Source organism: Pseudorasbora parva, chromosome 25 (assembly GCF_024679245.1).
Source record: "Pseudorasbora parva isolate DD20220531a chromosome 25, ASM2467924v1, whole genome shotgun sequence".
Lineage (NCBI taxonomy): Eukaryota > Metazoa > Chordata > Actinopteri > Cypriniformes > Gobionidae > Pseudorasbora > Pseudorasbora parva.
The window spans coordinates 27,645,087-27,660,669 of NC_090196.1; the positions used below are offsets into that span (position 1 = coordinate 27,645,087).

Consider the following 15,583-nt stretch of genomic DNA (forward strand, 5'->3'; position numbering starts at 1 on the left):
TTCATGTTATTTTAGCTTTTTAACTGTAGGAAGAGCAGTGGAAACTCCTTTTCCACCCATGACGCCTAATCACATTTCTCTCTTATTAGTTTCCGAGCGCACCGAGTGAAATTAAGGTTGAAGTGGCCAAATCTAATAAATATTGATGCTCATTACGGTCTCTTAGAGCTTTCTCTACCTGTCTCACTCTCTCTCTCTCGCTCTCTGTCGCCCATTCGCTTTTCTAGATGTGTCAGCTGTACCCAGAATGCCTTCCAGCCCCTCCCTTCCCGCTCTTTAAATGATCCGCCTGGCAGAGAAACTGGCTGGTATCCGAACGTATGTACTGATGAAAGCATTTCTCCGGGACTAAATATAGACGTTGCACACTTTGATGTCTGAAATATTAACGGATATCTCTTGCAAACATGCTCCCAGGAATCAGAGCTGCTTTATTCGATGCCAAACCAGAAAGGAGTGCAAAGAGTGCAAACTGAGAAGAGCTTTACATAAAAAAAGCTCAGCTCTGTCCTGAACATCTCCCTCGGTCCCTGAGTGTAATAAAAGCACCTCTTACCGGACGTTTAACGGCGGTCGGATGTGCCCGTGTTAGTGTGTGTCCGTATCCACAGGGGCGGAATTATATCCAGAATGCTGATGCAGTCCGGAGTCCTCACAAAACACAACCTTGATGAAGAGCTTGCAGACGCATCCGTGATCCACCTGCTTCCAACACGCATGAACACACGAGCATGCTCCGAGCACACCGACACACACACTCGAGCAGAGGGCGTACCTACAGTCAGCCAACGGAGAGGTAGAGTGAGACACAGAGACGGAGAGAGGGAGAGAGAGAGAGAGAGAGAGAGAGAGAGAGGGGAGAGCGTTAGGACAGAACAAGGTGGAGGGAGGAAGTGGAGTGTGGGAAACCGAGAGAGAGACAAAGATGCACCAATCACATTTGTTCTCTTCATTGGAATCACAGTCGCTGTTTTCTGATGGAACAAACTGTCCCAAGGGGGAGAAAAACTACAAAATTACAAATCTCTGGAATATCTCTGATTTCTCCTAATATTGTTCCCTTTTAGTACATTTTACAAGAAAATACTATTTAAATGTTTCCACTTCAAAATGTTATGGTTAATTTAATGTGTTGTTTGCTATTTCTTTGTTATTATTTGTGAACTATACTAGCAATTTTTAAGTGAAAAATGTTTCAAAATTATGAATGAACCAATTCATTCTCGTGTTACGCAGCACGTTTGAGCTTCTCAAGAACCAATGAGGTTCATTCTCGTGTTACGCAGCACGTTTGAGCTTCTCAAGAACCAATGAGGTTCATTCTCGTGTTACGCAGCACGTTTGAGCTTCTCAAGAACCAATGAGGTTCATTCTCGTGTTACGCAGCACGTTTGAGCTTCTCAAGAACCAATGAGGTTCATTCTCGTGTTACGCAGCACGTTTGAGCTTCTCAAGAACCAATGAGGTTCATTCTCGTTATACGCAGGACGTTTGAGCTTCTCAAGAACCAATGAGGTTCATTCTTGTGTTACACTAGCCTAAAAATCTAGACGCACCCTAGCGGCAGCAAATCTATCTCTCAATACCCTTCTGAGCTGTAAACGCCAAACTCTTGCCGGGCCAATCGCATCGTGTATAGAGTTGGTGGGCGGGGCCATAATGACGACGGCCGAGTTGCGTTTGCGTGCTTCTAGTAAACACAGAAACTGGCGAACGGCGGCGGTCTTTCGAATCAGCTTTGATCGTGACTCTGGAAGACTTGGAGTTAAGCTTTTCTCTGAGAAAAGAACAAAGAACGGCACTGAAGTCATTCTTCAGAAGGGAAGATGTGTTCAGAGTTTAATATACTAGCTCCGCTCCACATTCCTCTGGTTGGTTGTAGCGCTATCCTATCGCGTGCAGAGGGAGTTTGAAAGACAACCGTTTATCCGCCCCTCGGATTGAGCTGTCAATGGCGAGTTTCCAGAACAAATATCTTCATGTGGGTCTGGCTTGTCAGGCTAGCGTTACGCTGCACGTTTGATCTTCTCAAGAACCAATGAGGGACAAATGCAGAACAGATTATGTGCTTTGTTTAATGTAAAAATAAATGAAAGGAAATAACTATGTTCCAACTGTCAAAGTGAACAAACAGTTTCAGTCACTCAGTATGTATTTTTAAGCATGCTAAAATTTTGTACGATTTAGGAATTCTAAATTGTACTTATCAATTTCGTTGCGAATGCAGTCAGCGCATCTGCAGGGAGCCCGCCCACACGCTCTTCTGATTGGCTGTGATTTTTGTGTGATTTTTCATTGATCTCGGATCGAGTCTGGTTTGTGGTTGAAATTCTTGTCGCATCGCATCTTGTTAGGACACAGCATTAAGATTACTTTTCAAAGCTGCAACAGAACTACCGAGAAGTTTCATAAGCTTTTTATTTCCCCTGCTTTTCTAAATGCTAGGGTGTGGCAACTGCCCCTGACTGGATCTCACAGTGCTGTTTAATGGTCACATGATCGAGAACGATCAGAGTAAACGCTTTTGCCGTTGGAGCTGAAAGGATAAATGGTCCGTGTGACTCAGCTGAAATGAAAAAAAATATCTCAAAGATTTATTTATCGATTTTTTGTTTATTTGTCGGTTTACTGAGGAAAATTACTTTTTGAAATCACTTATGCTCAAGAAGTCTGCATTTATTTGATCAAAAATACATTTCAACATTGTGGAATTAAATACATGTATTTGAATATATTTCAAGATTTAATTTATTTCTGTGATCAAAGCTGTATTGTGAGCATCATAACTCAAGTCTTTAGTGTCACATGATCCTTCAGAAATCACTCATATGATGACTTATTGCTCAAGAAACATTTATGATTATTACCAATGTTGAAAACAGTTGATATTCTTGTGGAAACAGTGATTATACAGACAGATGTGTCCTTGCTGAATAAAAGTATTCATTTATTTTCACTCCCCATTATATTTATATTTTTTTAGATAGTTTTACTGGAAAACAAGACAAATAATGACTAGACAATGATTTGTCCAGCGCTAGCTTACTCTCAGCCATCTTTGTGTTTGCCCCTCAATCATTGTTCCGTGCACGTATGACAGTGACGGATCCTCTACGGTCCTGTGCAATATGTTAGCCGAGGACTCAACGGCACGAGTCTTATAGACCGAGAATGAGGGGACAATGTCTATGATGCTGTGGAGTAGAAAGACTAGAGAACAGGAAAAGAAAGAGAAACAGAGATTGGATTCTGAAGAGGAAGAGCGAGGAAGAGGACACTGTAGAACAGAAAGCTCAGGATCAAAGCCCGGGATCAGTGTGACTTTAGAAAGTTTCTGAGCAGGAGATAAAAGCCTCCAGGAGTATCTTCAGATATCCTCGTTCAGCACAGGCAACAAAGGTTCTTGTTTGCTTGCTCGGATTCTTTGTCTTGCGCTGAAACTGATCACGGATTGCACTGGATTGACCTTTTATGTAAATTGACCCTTCGCTAAGCCACACTTTAAAAGCATCACTGACCAGCCCTGGCGTATACCTACAGATGCCGACTACTGGTTTCTCACAAGCTTTTTATCTTTTCTAATGCAAGTCTATGGAGGATCTCTGTTTGTGTGTTTGACTGTTTTAAACACAATTGTCAAATATGTTTTATCACTTTAGAAGCACATCTTTATTTTTAAGTCATTATTTTTAAGTCATGATCGTTGAAAATTTTAGGGTCAGTAAGATTAGTTTTTTTATTTTTTATTTATAATTTTATCTAGCAAAGATGCATTAAATACACTAAAAGTGGCATTTAAAATGTTAATTTTATTTTAAATAGCTTTTGAACTTTCTATTTTAGGATCAGCAAGTTTTTTTTTTTTTAAAGAAATTAATTAATACTTTTATTTAGCAGGGATGCATTAAATGTACTAAAAGAGACAGTAAAGTATGGAAAATTATATCTGGCATGTCAGAATAAAAAATGAAAAAAAATATTTGCGACTTTTTGTCAAACAATTAAGATTTTTTTTTAAAGAATTACGTGAAATAAAGTCCCAATTGCTATTAAATATATAAAGCACGATAAAGAAAAAAATCCCCTCAGAATTGGACTTAATATCTCACAGGTCTGACCTTATATTTCGTAATTCTGACTTAACGGCTTTGACTTTATAACTCGCAATTGCAAGTTTATATCTCGCAACTCTGAGAGAATTTTTTTTTTTCAGAATTGCGAGATGTCAACTCACAATTGTGATATAAAAAAATCACAATTATCTTTAAATGTTTTATTCTGTGGCGGAAACAGGCTTCCATAAAATATATTTATTTCAAATAAATGCCATTGTTTTAAACGTTCTATTCGTCAAAGAATCCTGAAAAAAGTGTCATTGTTTCTACAAAAATATTAATGTTTGTTGAGCATCAAATCCTCATATTAGAATGATTTCTGGAGGATCATGTGACACTGTAGACTGGAGTAATGATTTTACTGAAATTACATTTTAAAAATATATTCAAATAGACAAAGTTATTTAAAATTGTCAAAATATTTCACAATATTACTGTATTTTTAATTAAATTAAAGAAAAAACATTGAAATAGTCATCCACAAAGATCGTAACTTGCCTCGTTTTGTATTTAAGTTTTTGCCTAAAGCATTGTTTTCATTTTCCAAACTGAAAATGCAATGCAAAGTGAAAAAAATTACAACCAAAACAATAATTAGTAGTGTGAGATTTTGGACCAATGAGATTTTGGCATGGGCGGAGCTATGGAGCATGACTGGAAAAAAACAAAAAATCTTTATCTTAGGACAAAAAAGCTTTACCTTTGCAAATGTCTTGGTATCTGGTCTTCTGATTGGTCCAAACATTCAGATGCCATCTTCAGATCCTGTCAAACACATGACGGGAAACTTGATGTCTTGACTGGCAGGTGGAGGGAAAGTTTCTAAGGAAGCAAGAGGAAGAGAACGACTAGAGGAGTGCAACAGAGAGAGGGAGAGAATTGCTCCCAGCAAATCGTATAAAGCCATGAATAATTTACCACCTCCTCCAGCAAACCCTGATCTTTTTGTCCGTTGACTCAGGAGACCGAGGCTTTATTGGAATGAAGGCTTTCTGTGTCCTAATTTAGCATTTGCTGCCGTATCCCAGAGTGAGAGAGACGCTGCAGTGTTGCACGGATCCCAGACGCAGAACGCCTGACCTTAGAGTCTCATGAAACGCGGCTCCCGGGAGGAACCCGGCCGGTTGTGAAACGTGTGTGTGCCTGTTTGGAACAAGTGGGAAAATTGATGTGAACTGAGCGCTGGAACGCTTTAACCCCTCTGAAGATGGCTGGAACATAACGGAGCGATATCATTTTCTTTGAACCCCTGATGGTCCTGCGATGGCTAAATAACTCACTCCACCGGACAGCAGATGGGGGACTCGCTGAGAGCTCAAGCGGGAATAGGAGTTCATTTAAAGTGTCTTTCCTATTTTTCCAGCATCCCACCGTCAATCGTTGCCATTTCCTTCCAATACCATTCCACAAAATGCCTAGTCATAAGATTAAAAATGAATGCTGCTCTGCCCATTTTGTTTATGATGGATAATTGTCCAATTATTTCATGCTTGCTGAAGGACAGAAAATGGACAGAAAATGACAAAAGAAGGAAAATGGGATTGGAAATCTGCTCCAACAGAATTAATCATTTAATTAATGCCTATTTTATTAATATTAATATTTAATATTGTAAAATAAATATTCAATATGAATATTTCATATTGTATATAAATATGTATTATTTTTGTATATATTTATATTAATTGAGGTATTTGAATATACATAAATATAAATATAATTCTGAATTAACAAGTATATAAAAAGTATTTAATGTAAATATGAATTTAATATTTGCATATAAATAAAAAAGAATGAATGAAAAATGAAATGTGTATTCACACACACACACACACACACACACACACACACACACACACACACACACACACACACACACACACACACACACACACACACACACACAATGTGAATATATGTGTATATTTTCAACCAATGTAATATAAATAGTATTTAATGTAAATATGAATTTAATATTTGCATATAAATAAAAATGAATGAATGAAAAATGAAATGTGTATTCACACACACACACACACACACACACACACACACACACACACACACACACACACACAATGTGAATATATGTGTATATTTTCAACCAATGTAATATAAATAGTATTTAATGTAAATATGAATTTAATATTTGCCTATAAATAAAAATGAATGAATGAAAAATGAAATGAAATGTGTATTCACACACACACACACACACACACACACACACACACACACACACACACACAGTGAATATATGTGTATATTTTCAACAAATGTATTATATTTTAGGACAGTTAAAACAAACAAACAAACAAATAAATAAATAATACCATCTTTCTATAATAAGTGCAACAGAAAGCCAATTGATGCCAAGCATTTGAAATGCCTTCTAAAAAAATGCAATTAATTTTTAAGTCAATTTTCAAGCGATATCTACTGTACGTGCTCGACGTGAAGTGAGCAGTGAACCCTGCGTAGGTACTGTGAATCTGAGAGCAGCTCGTGACAGCTGACCATTGGTCCTCCAACCGGACCTTAAAACACTCCTCAACTCTCGCCGTCATGAACTTTGACCCTTGCGGTTTAATAATGCTTTTAATAGAGGCTTTCCTCTCTGACCTCTGCATATTTTCCAGGCTCATTATATAGTCATTCAAGCTAATGATCATCAGGGGGCTCGTTATCTCCCAGTTTTGGCACAGAGCTCAACACACACAGCACTAGAGCTGTCAGAGGCCTGCTTTTCTGCTGAACAATTTTAAAGCCAGATCATTCACAGAAGAGGCTGACTTTATTACATGATGAATAAATGAATAGTTCTGTGGAGCAGAACCCTGTTTTAAAAGGAATGAGCAGTTTGGCGCTTCCTTAATGCTTGTGCAACTCCATAACGCAAAAATCGCATCTCCGTAAATGCATTTTCTGCTCTACAATCACATCTTATTTCAATAGAAGGAATCTGTGTGAGAAACTTGAGCAGCTGCCACAACCTGAACTTTCTCTGTATATTCACAGCATTTACAGAAGATGAATATAGATCGAATCATACCTGAACATGGTGAAGACAAAAAGAAGTGCTCAGACTGCAGACGGGCTGTAGACTCTTTGGAAGGCGTTTCTAGGAACTGGATATTTGTCTTGAATACAGGACAATGAATCCACACTAGAACAGAAACAGGAGTTAGGGTTGTGCAAATGAGAATGCCTTGTAGATTCAGATTTAAATATCTCTAATGTTAATGAAATGAAGTAGCAGACAGGATTAGAATAGCAATTTTAATGTAAAGAAGAAATAATATATAACTTATATTGTAACCAGAAAAGCAACGTTTAAAAGTGTTAGACAGACAGACAGACAGACAGATAGATAAATAGACAGAGAGACAGACAGACAAATAGACAGACAGATAAATAGATAGACAGACAGACAGATAGATAAATAGACAGACAGACAGACAGACAGACAAACAGACAGAAAGATAGACAGAAAGATAGACAGACAGACAAACATATAGATAAATAGACAGACAGACAAATAAACATTTAGATAGATAAATAGACAGACATATAAATAGATAGATAAATAGACATACAGACAGATAAACATTTATAGATAAATAGACAGACAGACAGACAGACAAACAGAAAGACAGACAGACAGACAAACAGACAGACAAACAGACAGACAAACAGACAGACAGACAGATAGATAGATAGATAGATAGATAGATAGATAGATAGATAGATAGATAGATAGATAGATAGATAGATAGATAGATAGATAGATAGATAGATAGATAGATAGATAGATAGATAGATAGATAGATAGATAGATTTCTTCAATTCAAAATTAATTTGGGATCTTCTAGACAACTGGGTCTTAACGGGGTAAGAAAGTCAAGGCTGGTCATATGTGCCAGATCCTCATCACTGTAGTGCCAAGCTCCTTGGCTTTCTGAGGGAGCGATGATTGAGCCGTCTATAGAGAAGGCAAGATTCTGGCAAGGATCGCTCTTGGATCGAAGAACAGCTTGGTTTTCATCTTCAAATGATGGGTGCTCATCCAAGGTGAAATGTCTGCCAAATATCCAGTGATCTGAGATATACCTGGGCCCAAGATGACTGAAATGAAGAAATAACCACGTGTCATGTGCACATATGGGGGATTTTAGATTGATAACGGTCAAAAGCAAAGTATTATGTAAAAAGCTATATAAAAGCTAAATGTTGTTTGATTGGTTGTGAAATTGATTGGTCAAAGACATAAATAGATAAATCTAGTTTCATTTTTTATCTAGGATAACTGAACATACCAGGATGGAAGTACACTTTTTTTTTGAGTTCCACTTCCTGTAATTCAAATTCCATGAACACTTCCTGTGGGGCGTGGCTAATTTAATTCAAATTCGAAGACTTCCTGTGGGGCGTGGCTAATTAAATTCAAATTCGAAGACTTCCCGTGGGGCGTGGCTTATTTAATTCAAATTCCAACTCATGAAGTAATACCAATTCTTCAACTCTGCTATCGTTGCTGTTGCTTTGACACCTGGTATTATGAGAGGTGTGCTCACAGAGCAAATAGTTATTCAACCCTCAAGGCCTCATATAGTTATTTCAAGGTCCTACCCTCAATTAAAAGACACATAATCCAGGTATTACTGCAGATCCTGAACAATAGGTAGCTGATGAGTCAGCTAATTAACTGTTAGAGTACAGCAGCGAGAATGTTAATGACTTACATTGTCAGAAACTGGTTTAACAGAACTGATATAAAAATCAACATGAAATTACATTAATGACCCATTGTACTTCTCCATGACATGGCACTGAAATAATAAATAATAATAATGATTTAATTTAATTAAATAAATAAAATGAATTCAAATGAAATTAAATAAATGAAATAAAATTACAAAAGCCCATTTGTACTTCATTAATGTGGCATTTCCACGTGAAAAAAAGGAAGTATAGGTTAGGACTTTTATTCACAGTTTGACTATTGGTGTATTCTGGTGTAAAATAAATAAAATAAAAAATAAAATAAATTAAGTAATCAAATGAGAATTTGCAGTCAATTGTACTTCATGTGAATGTGGGATTTCCACGTGAAACAGGACATTCAACCAGATTCATGATAAGGTTGTGAAAATTGGGCATTTACCATTAATAGAGATGAACCAACCTCTCTAAAAACTCGTGGGCCCCTATTGGTCGGAATTTAAGCGGCCTTGGTGATGTCAGCAGAAAGGAAAACTGTTTCAAACAATTGAAAGACATTTTGTTATTGTGATAAGCATGATGAATCATTCATAATAAGACCAGGCATATGCATTAATTCTGATTATATGTTGACTTCATGAGCATTGAAGGTTCTGATAAAATCACCACAGGCCTGGCGAGAACGCAGGCGATTCAAGCTGGGGATCGGCATCCTAAACGCAACATCTGCTGGTGTAGTGTGTCCAGTACTGCTGCATCCTTTGACAGCCACACACGCGCACACGGGATGAACGGGCTGATGCCGTCGGCCTTCACTGGGGAAATCATAATAACATATGACAAAGATGCTGCTTTTGAAAGCTGCTTTGAAATAAGATGGCGTTTAGACAGAGAGAGATTCACACACCTTCAGAAGCCAGCGCTGCACACTACAGCTGAAGCCAGAGCAGCACAACATCCATCAACAGTAGACACTGCAGCACAACAGAGCTTAATAAAAGACAGCCAGGGCACAGGACGAGGCTTTGGGTCGCAAACCTGCACCAAACAGTAGAGCACATTATTAGTAGTAGAAGGTAAAAAAAAAAAAAAAAAAAATAGCAGTGAAAAATACTGTCTTTAAATTATCAAAAATTGGAGTTTGCAGTAAAATGAAGACTAAAACTATACATGTTCAATCATACGAATGAAAAATAAATGTTAATACAGAGAAAATGTCTTTATAAATGTGTATTTTAACATTTAATTAAACAATTAAAATGAAGTCTAATTTAGTTAAGTCATCTTCAAAGTTTTATGATTTGATTTTGACTATTGGTGTGTTCTGGAAAAAATAAAAATAAAATAAAAATAATTTAACTAAATTAAATAATTAAAATGAAAGTTAATTCAGTTAATTAATCTCCCAAGTATGATGTATTCTGCTGCAAATAAAATAATAAAGAAAGCTGAAAAAATGTAATATAAAAATTAAATATTAAATTACAATATATATATATATATATATATATATATATATATATATATATATATATATATATATATATATATATATATATATATATATATATATATACATACAGTGGGGCAAAAAAGTATAGTCAGCCACCAATTGTGCAAATTCTCCCATTTAAAACAATGAGAGTTGCCTGTAATTTGTATCATAGGTACACTTCAACTATGAGAGACAGAATGAGAAAACAAATCCAGAAAATCACATTGTCTGATTTTTAAATAATCTGCCTCTCACAGACCTTTAACAACTTCTTTAAGAGGCTCCTCTGTCCTCCACTCGCTACCTGTATTAACGGCACCTGTTTAACTCGTTATCAGTATAAAAGACACATTGTCCACAACCTCAAATAGTCAGAATCTAAACTCCACTATGGCCAAAGAGCTGTCAAAGGACACCAGAAACAAAATTATAGACCTGCACCAGACTGAGAAGACTGAATCTGCAATAGGTAAGCAGCTCTGTGTGAAGAAATCAACTGTGGGAGCAGTTATTAGAAAATGGAAAACATTCAAGACCACTGATAATCTCCCTCGATCTGGGGCTCCATGCAAGATCTCATCCCGTGGGGTCAAAATGATCACAAGAACGGTGAGCAAAAATCCCAGAACCACACGGGGAGAACCTATTGAATGACCTGCAGAAAGTATTGTGTATCGTGAGAATTTGAGTAAAAACCTCCTTCCATCTGCAAGACCATTGAAGATGAAAGATGGCTGAGTCTTTCAGCATGAAAATGATCCCAAACACACCACCCGGGCAATGAAGGAGTGGCTTCGTAAGAAGCATTTCAAGGTCCTGAAATGGCCTAGCCAGTCTCCAGATCTCAACCCCACAGAAATCTTTGAAAATCTGTGTTGCCCAGCAACAGCCCCAAAACATCTCTGCTCTAGAGGAGATCTGCATGGAGGAATGGGCCAAACTACCAGCAACAGTGTGTAAAAACCTTGTGGGGACTAGCAGAAAACAATATGAATAAAGTACTGAGATAAAGTACTGAGATTAACTTTTGTTATTGACCAAATACATATTTTCCACCATAATTTGCAAATAAAATCTTTACAAATCAGACAATGTGATTTTTCTGAATTTATTTTCACATTCTGTCTCTCATAGTTGAAGTGTACCTATGATGAAAATTACAGGCCGCTCTCATCTTCTTAAGTGGGAGAACTTTCACAATTGGTGGCTGACTAAATGCTTTTTTGCCCTAATGTATATGAAAATTAGGAACTACAAAAACAACTAACTGAAATAAGTATAAATAACCACATGTAAAACTGATTTAAAAATAAATAAAAAATAAAGCAACTTCAAAACATTTATATGTACTTTATAAATAATACTAAAATAAAACTGGACACAATAATAAACCATTGTGCAGCAAAGTAAAAAGAAATAATAGTGCTGCCGTCTTTATGAAACAGATAAAACATGGGTTGACTCAAAAGACCTCTAACAAAACTCTTGAGTGCATTTCAAAGATTCTGTGCCGTGAACTTCACAAACTTTAGAGAAACCGTGAGTATTGGTTGGAGGTCATCAGAGGCTGACACAAGATCTGAGCGAATCAATCCATGCTGCTGAATCACAAATGCCCCAGAGTGATGCTACTTGCAATTTACTCAGTATATACTGTGTTGTGATGCGAATTCGACATATTAAACCAACTTTGATGGTACTTTTGAGATCGAAGCAGATAAAGTATGCGTCATCATAGGCAGATGGAACAGTTTCTGGTTGAAAATGAAGACTTTAGAACTAAAAACAACACAAACTTCACTGAAACTCAAAACCAATGGCAGGCAAAATAAAAACTAGAATAAAGACATTTTTTAATAATAGCCCTGTGTGTTGATTTAGAGTTATGTGTTGTTAAGAGAGCTGTGGTATTTGGGCTGGAGAATGATGCTTGATTAAGCTTTTGTTGGTCTCTGTTTGAGGAGCCTCTCAACACCCAGAGGGGTTTAGTACACTCATGCTCTCCCATCGAGAGTCTCTATTCATCCACACAGGCCTTGGAAAAACCCAACAAGGCTGTTTCAGAATGAATAAACAAGAAATAATGATTAACCTACCCCTGGTCAGAGCTGAGAGTCCCTGTGCGGCCTTTTCAAAACTGAATGGGCAGTTCAAACTAAAAACTCTAGTATTATTTATTCACCCTTCACGTTGTTCCTAATCCGTATGACAAAAATAGATATTTTAAGGGCAGTACTGGTCGATGTTTTTCACACAATTTCAATTTGAAGCTTTCACGCGCCTTTAAAATATCCTAAACCTAGTCCATATACACTATATTTCAGGTCTTCTGAAGACATACGATAGCTTTGTGAGAGAAATGGACCGAAATTAAAGTCATGAATTACTGAAACAACCTGTCTTGCATGATAACAAAAGAAATATTGCCATTAGATTGATGAACAAATCACTTTTCAATGAAACCGTTGATTCGATTCACAAAACCGATCAGAATGTTCACAAATCTGTCCTATTTGGTTCTTGAACTAACTGACTCAATGATCTGTTCACAGTGGTTTACAGTCAATTCAGTGAGGTCGAAATCCAAATGAATCCCATCTGCAACCGACTCTTTTGAGTCGATCTTTACCATGAACTTTGATTTGAATCACTAAACCGGTCAGAATGATTTGTTCGCAAATCTGACTGATTCGCACTCAATGATCTGGTGACAGTGGTTGACAGTCGATTCAATGAGTTTGAGAAACGACTCAGTACGATTTGATAATAATCTGTTGATTCGACTCACAAAACCAGTCTGAACGATTTGTTCATGAATCAGATTGATTCAGAATCAGTAATCTGGTGACAGTGGTTGACAGTCGATTAAATGACTTTGAGAAACAAATCAGTCCGATTTGAGAATAATCTGTTGATTCGACTCACAATACCAGTCTAAATGATTTGTTCATGAATCAGATTGATTCAGACTCAATGATCTGGTGACAGTGGTTGACAGTCGAGCCAATGAGTTTGAGAAACGAATCAGTCTGATTTTTAGAGAAATCTGTTGATTTGAATCACTAAAGCAGTCTGAATGATTTGTTCATGAATCGGACCGATTCAGACTCAATTATCTAATGACCGTTGACAGTCGCGTCAATGAATTTGAGAAATGAATCGATTTGAGAATAATCTATTGATTCGACTCACAAAACCAGCCTGAATTTGATCATGAATCAAGAACCAATTTGGTTCTCAAACTAACCGACTCAATGATCTGCTCACAGTTGTTCACAGTCAGCGAGATTGACAACCAAATTAATCAGATTCTTGAATAAATCATTCATCTGAGTGAATCTTTTCAGTCAATCTTTTGATTTAATACACAAAACCATTCTGAATGATTAATCTGACCTATTTGGATTTAGCAGCTTACAATCTAGTCACTGAGTTTGTTCATGAATCAGTCTGATTTGTAAACAAATCAAGGACTTCATGAGTCATATGAACAACATTTATGATGCTTTTGAGTCCTTTTTGAACATGAGCGTGCATTAATGATGACAGAATTAGCATTTTTGGATGAGCTAGACCTTTAAATGTTAAATGCCATTTCTGTTGACCCTTACAAGAGCTTTGAATCTTTACATTTGCTCTGTTTTCTCATTTAGACAGCAAAATAGTGTGCGCACTGACAACAAAAGCATCTTTATTAAATATTACAATGGTCTTTTGTTTTGTGCTTCCTTGTGAAGGACAGTAAACAGGCCGCACTCGTGTAAATGAATATCAGATGTCACATTAACTTGAGATTACCTGTAAACATTTGTTCATGTTCGGGGTAATGATGTGGGTCAGCCGCGCTTGCGTTCGGGACTGTTTTCCTCAGATAATACACAAAAGCAGGTTAATGCCACAATGGGAATGAGCCGGGTATTAATCCATATAAACTCCACATCAGTGTCAGTGCTTAAAATGTCAAGCAACGAGACAAATGAATGGAATTGAAATTAATTACCTCTCAGGCAGAGAGCAATACAATCCCTCTCTCCTTAAATGACTCCTCACTGGAAAAGCCTCGGCTCCACATGAGCGGGATTATTGTATGCCGCTTGAATCAAAAATAGATTTTTATTTGTTTAAGATACAGCGCAGGCTAGGAATAGGCAGTGTAGGTGGCCGATTTACAGCTGAACTACGCCTCCTTTCCGAACCTCTCCCTACATCAGACCACCATATTGATTCCCATACAAAACAAAAAACTAAACAAAACGGTTTCTTGAATAAATAGATAAACACTGCATCAAGTGCAGTTCAATTTATGGAATGGGACAGAAACTGATATAGTGAAAAATGTACCTTTAGATCAGTTCAGTAGTGATGCAGTTCTGCTGGCAACACAAGTTCGAGTCCAGTTTGTGTTCCCAAATAATTTCCAATCCATTCTCTGCTGTACCTTTAAATTAATGAAAGTGGTCACAAGCTTCAAAGAAATAATGGGCATTCACTGCAAAAATTATTACATACACTCTGAAAACCGTAGCTTCCAAAAAAATGTTAGTGTAAAGAAGACTTTAAAGGTCCCGTTCTTCGCGTGTTTTCGAAGCTTTGATTGTGTTTACAGTGTGCAATATAACATGAGTTCATGTTTCACGTGTAAAAAAACACAGTATTTTTCACACAATTGACTTATCTGTACAGCGCTGTTTCCTCTGTCCTAAAAACGGCCTGATGATTTCCTTGTTCTATGAAGTCCCTCCTTCAGAAATACGTAAAAAGATTCTGATTGGGCCAGCGCTTCCCGTGTTGTGATTGGACAGCAGCTTAGCGCACTTTGCCCGGAAAGGTCCCGCCTCTTACCATAACGGGGAGATGCAAGCGCTGAATGCGTGCTCTTCTCCACGTGGGAGAGCAACAAGACCACGCCCCCAATTTTGTGTGTACTTGTGGGCAGAGGGTTATGGGTCCTGCACACTTTGTGATTTTTCAAAATCCTTTGCGATTGTTCCTTGTCAGACTGTACGAACATGATCGCTGATGTAAGCCATGTCACACTGTAAGATCTGTTGGCATTAATGTCAGACTGTACGATAGTGAAGGAGTGCTAAAAACGGATGCGCGCAAGAAAACTCGTCCGGAGTTTTATATCATCGATGAATGACGCGTTCGGTGACAGTGAGCTGCATTACACACGGGACTAAAATGGAGGATACAAAGAAATCTCTAGCACTCGTTTTGGTCATAGTTTGTCTTGAAAAACAGAGATATT

General features: G+C 37.3%; 1 protein-coding gene and 1 long non-coding RNA gene across 7 annotated transcripts in view; both read right to left on the reverse strand.

The window, feature by feature from the left end:
- Positions 1–7,292, reverse strand: part of lingo1a (leucine rich repeat and Ig domain containing 1a) — a 116,292-nt gene extending 109,000 nt beyond the window's left edge. For 2 of the 6 annotated variants that reach the window (XM_067435890.1, XM_067435893.1), the window contains exons 1-3: positions 7,168–7,281; positions 4,816–5,258; positions 557–775 (exon numbers count right to left, since the gene is read on the reverse strand). The gene's annotated coding sequence lies outside the window, so the exon portion shown is untranslated. Of the gene's footprint in view, positions 1–556; positions 776–4,815; positions 5,570–7,167 lie in introns of those variants that run through there. The other 4 variants (XM_067435888.1, XM_067435891.1, XM_067435889.1 and 1 more) reach the window with 4 other exon arrangements.
- Positions 7,293–9,145: 1,853 nt separating this feature from the next.
- LOC137064510 (uncharacterized) lies at positions 9,146–14,737 on the reverse strand. Its single transcript, XR_010901557.1, has 5 exons — positions 14,674–14,737; positions 14,131–14,425; positions 9,745–9,875; positions 9,511–9,652; positions 9,146–9,371 (listed from the first exon to the last, which is right to left on the reverse strand). It is a non-coding gene; the product is annotated as an uncharacterized lncRNA (long non-coding RNA).
- Positions 14,738–15,583: the final 846 nt, after the last annotated feature.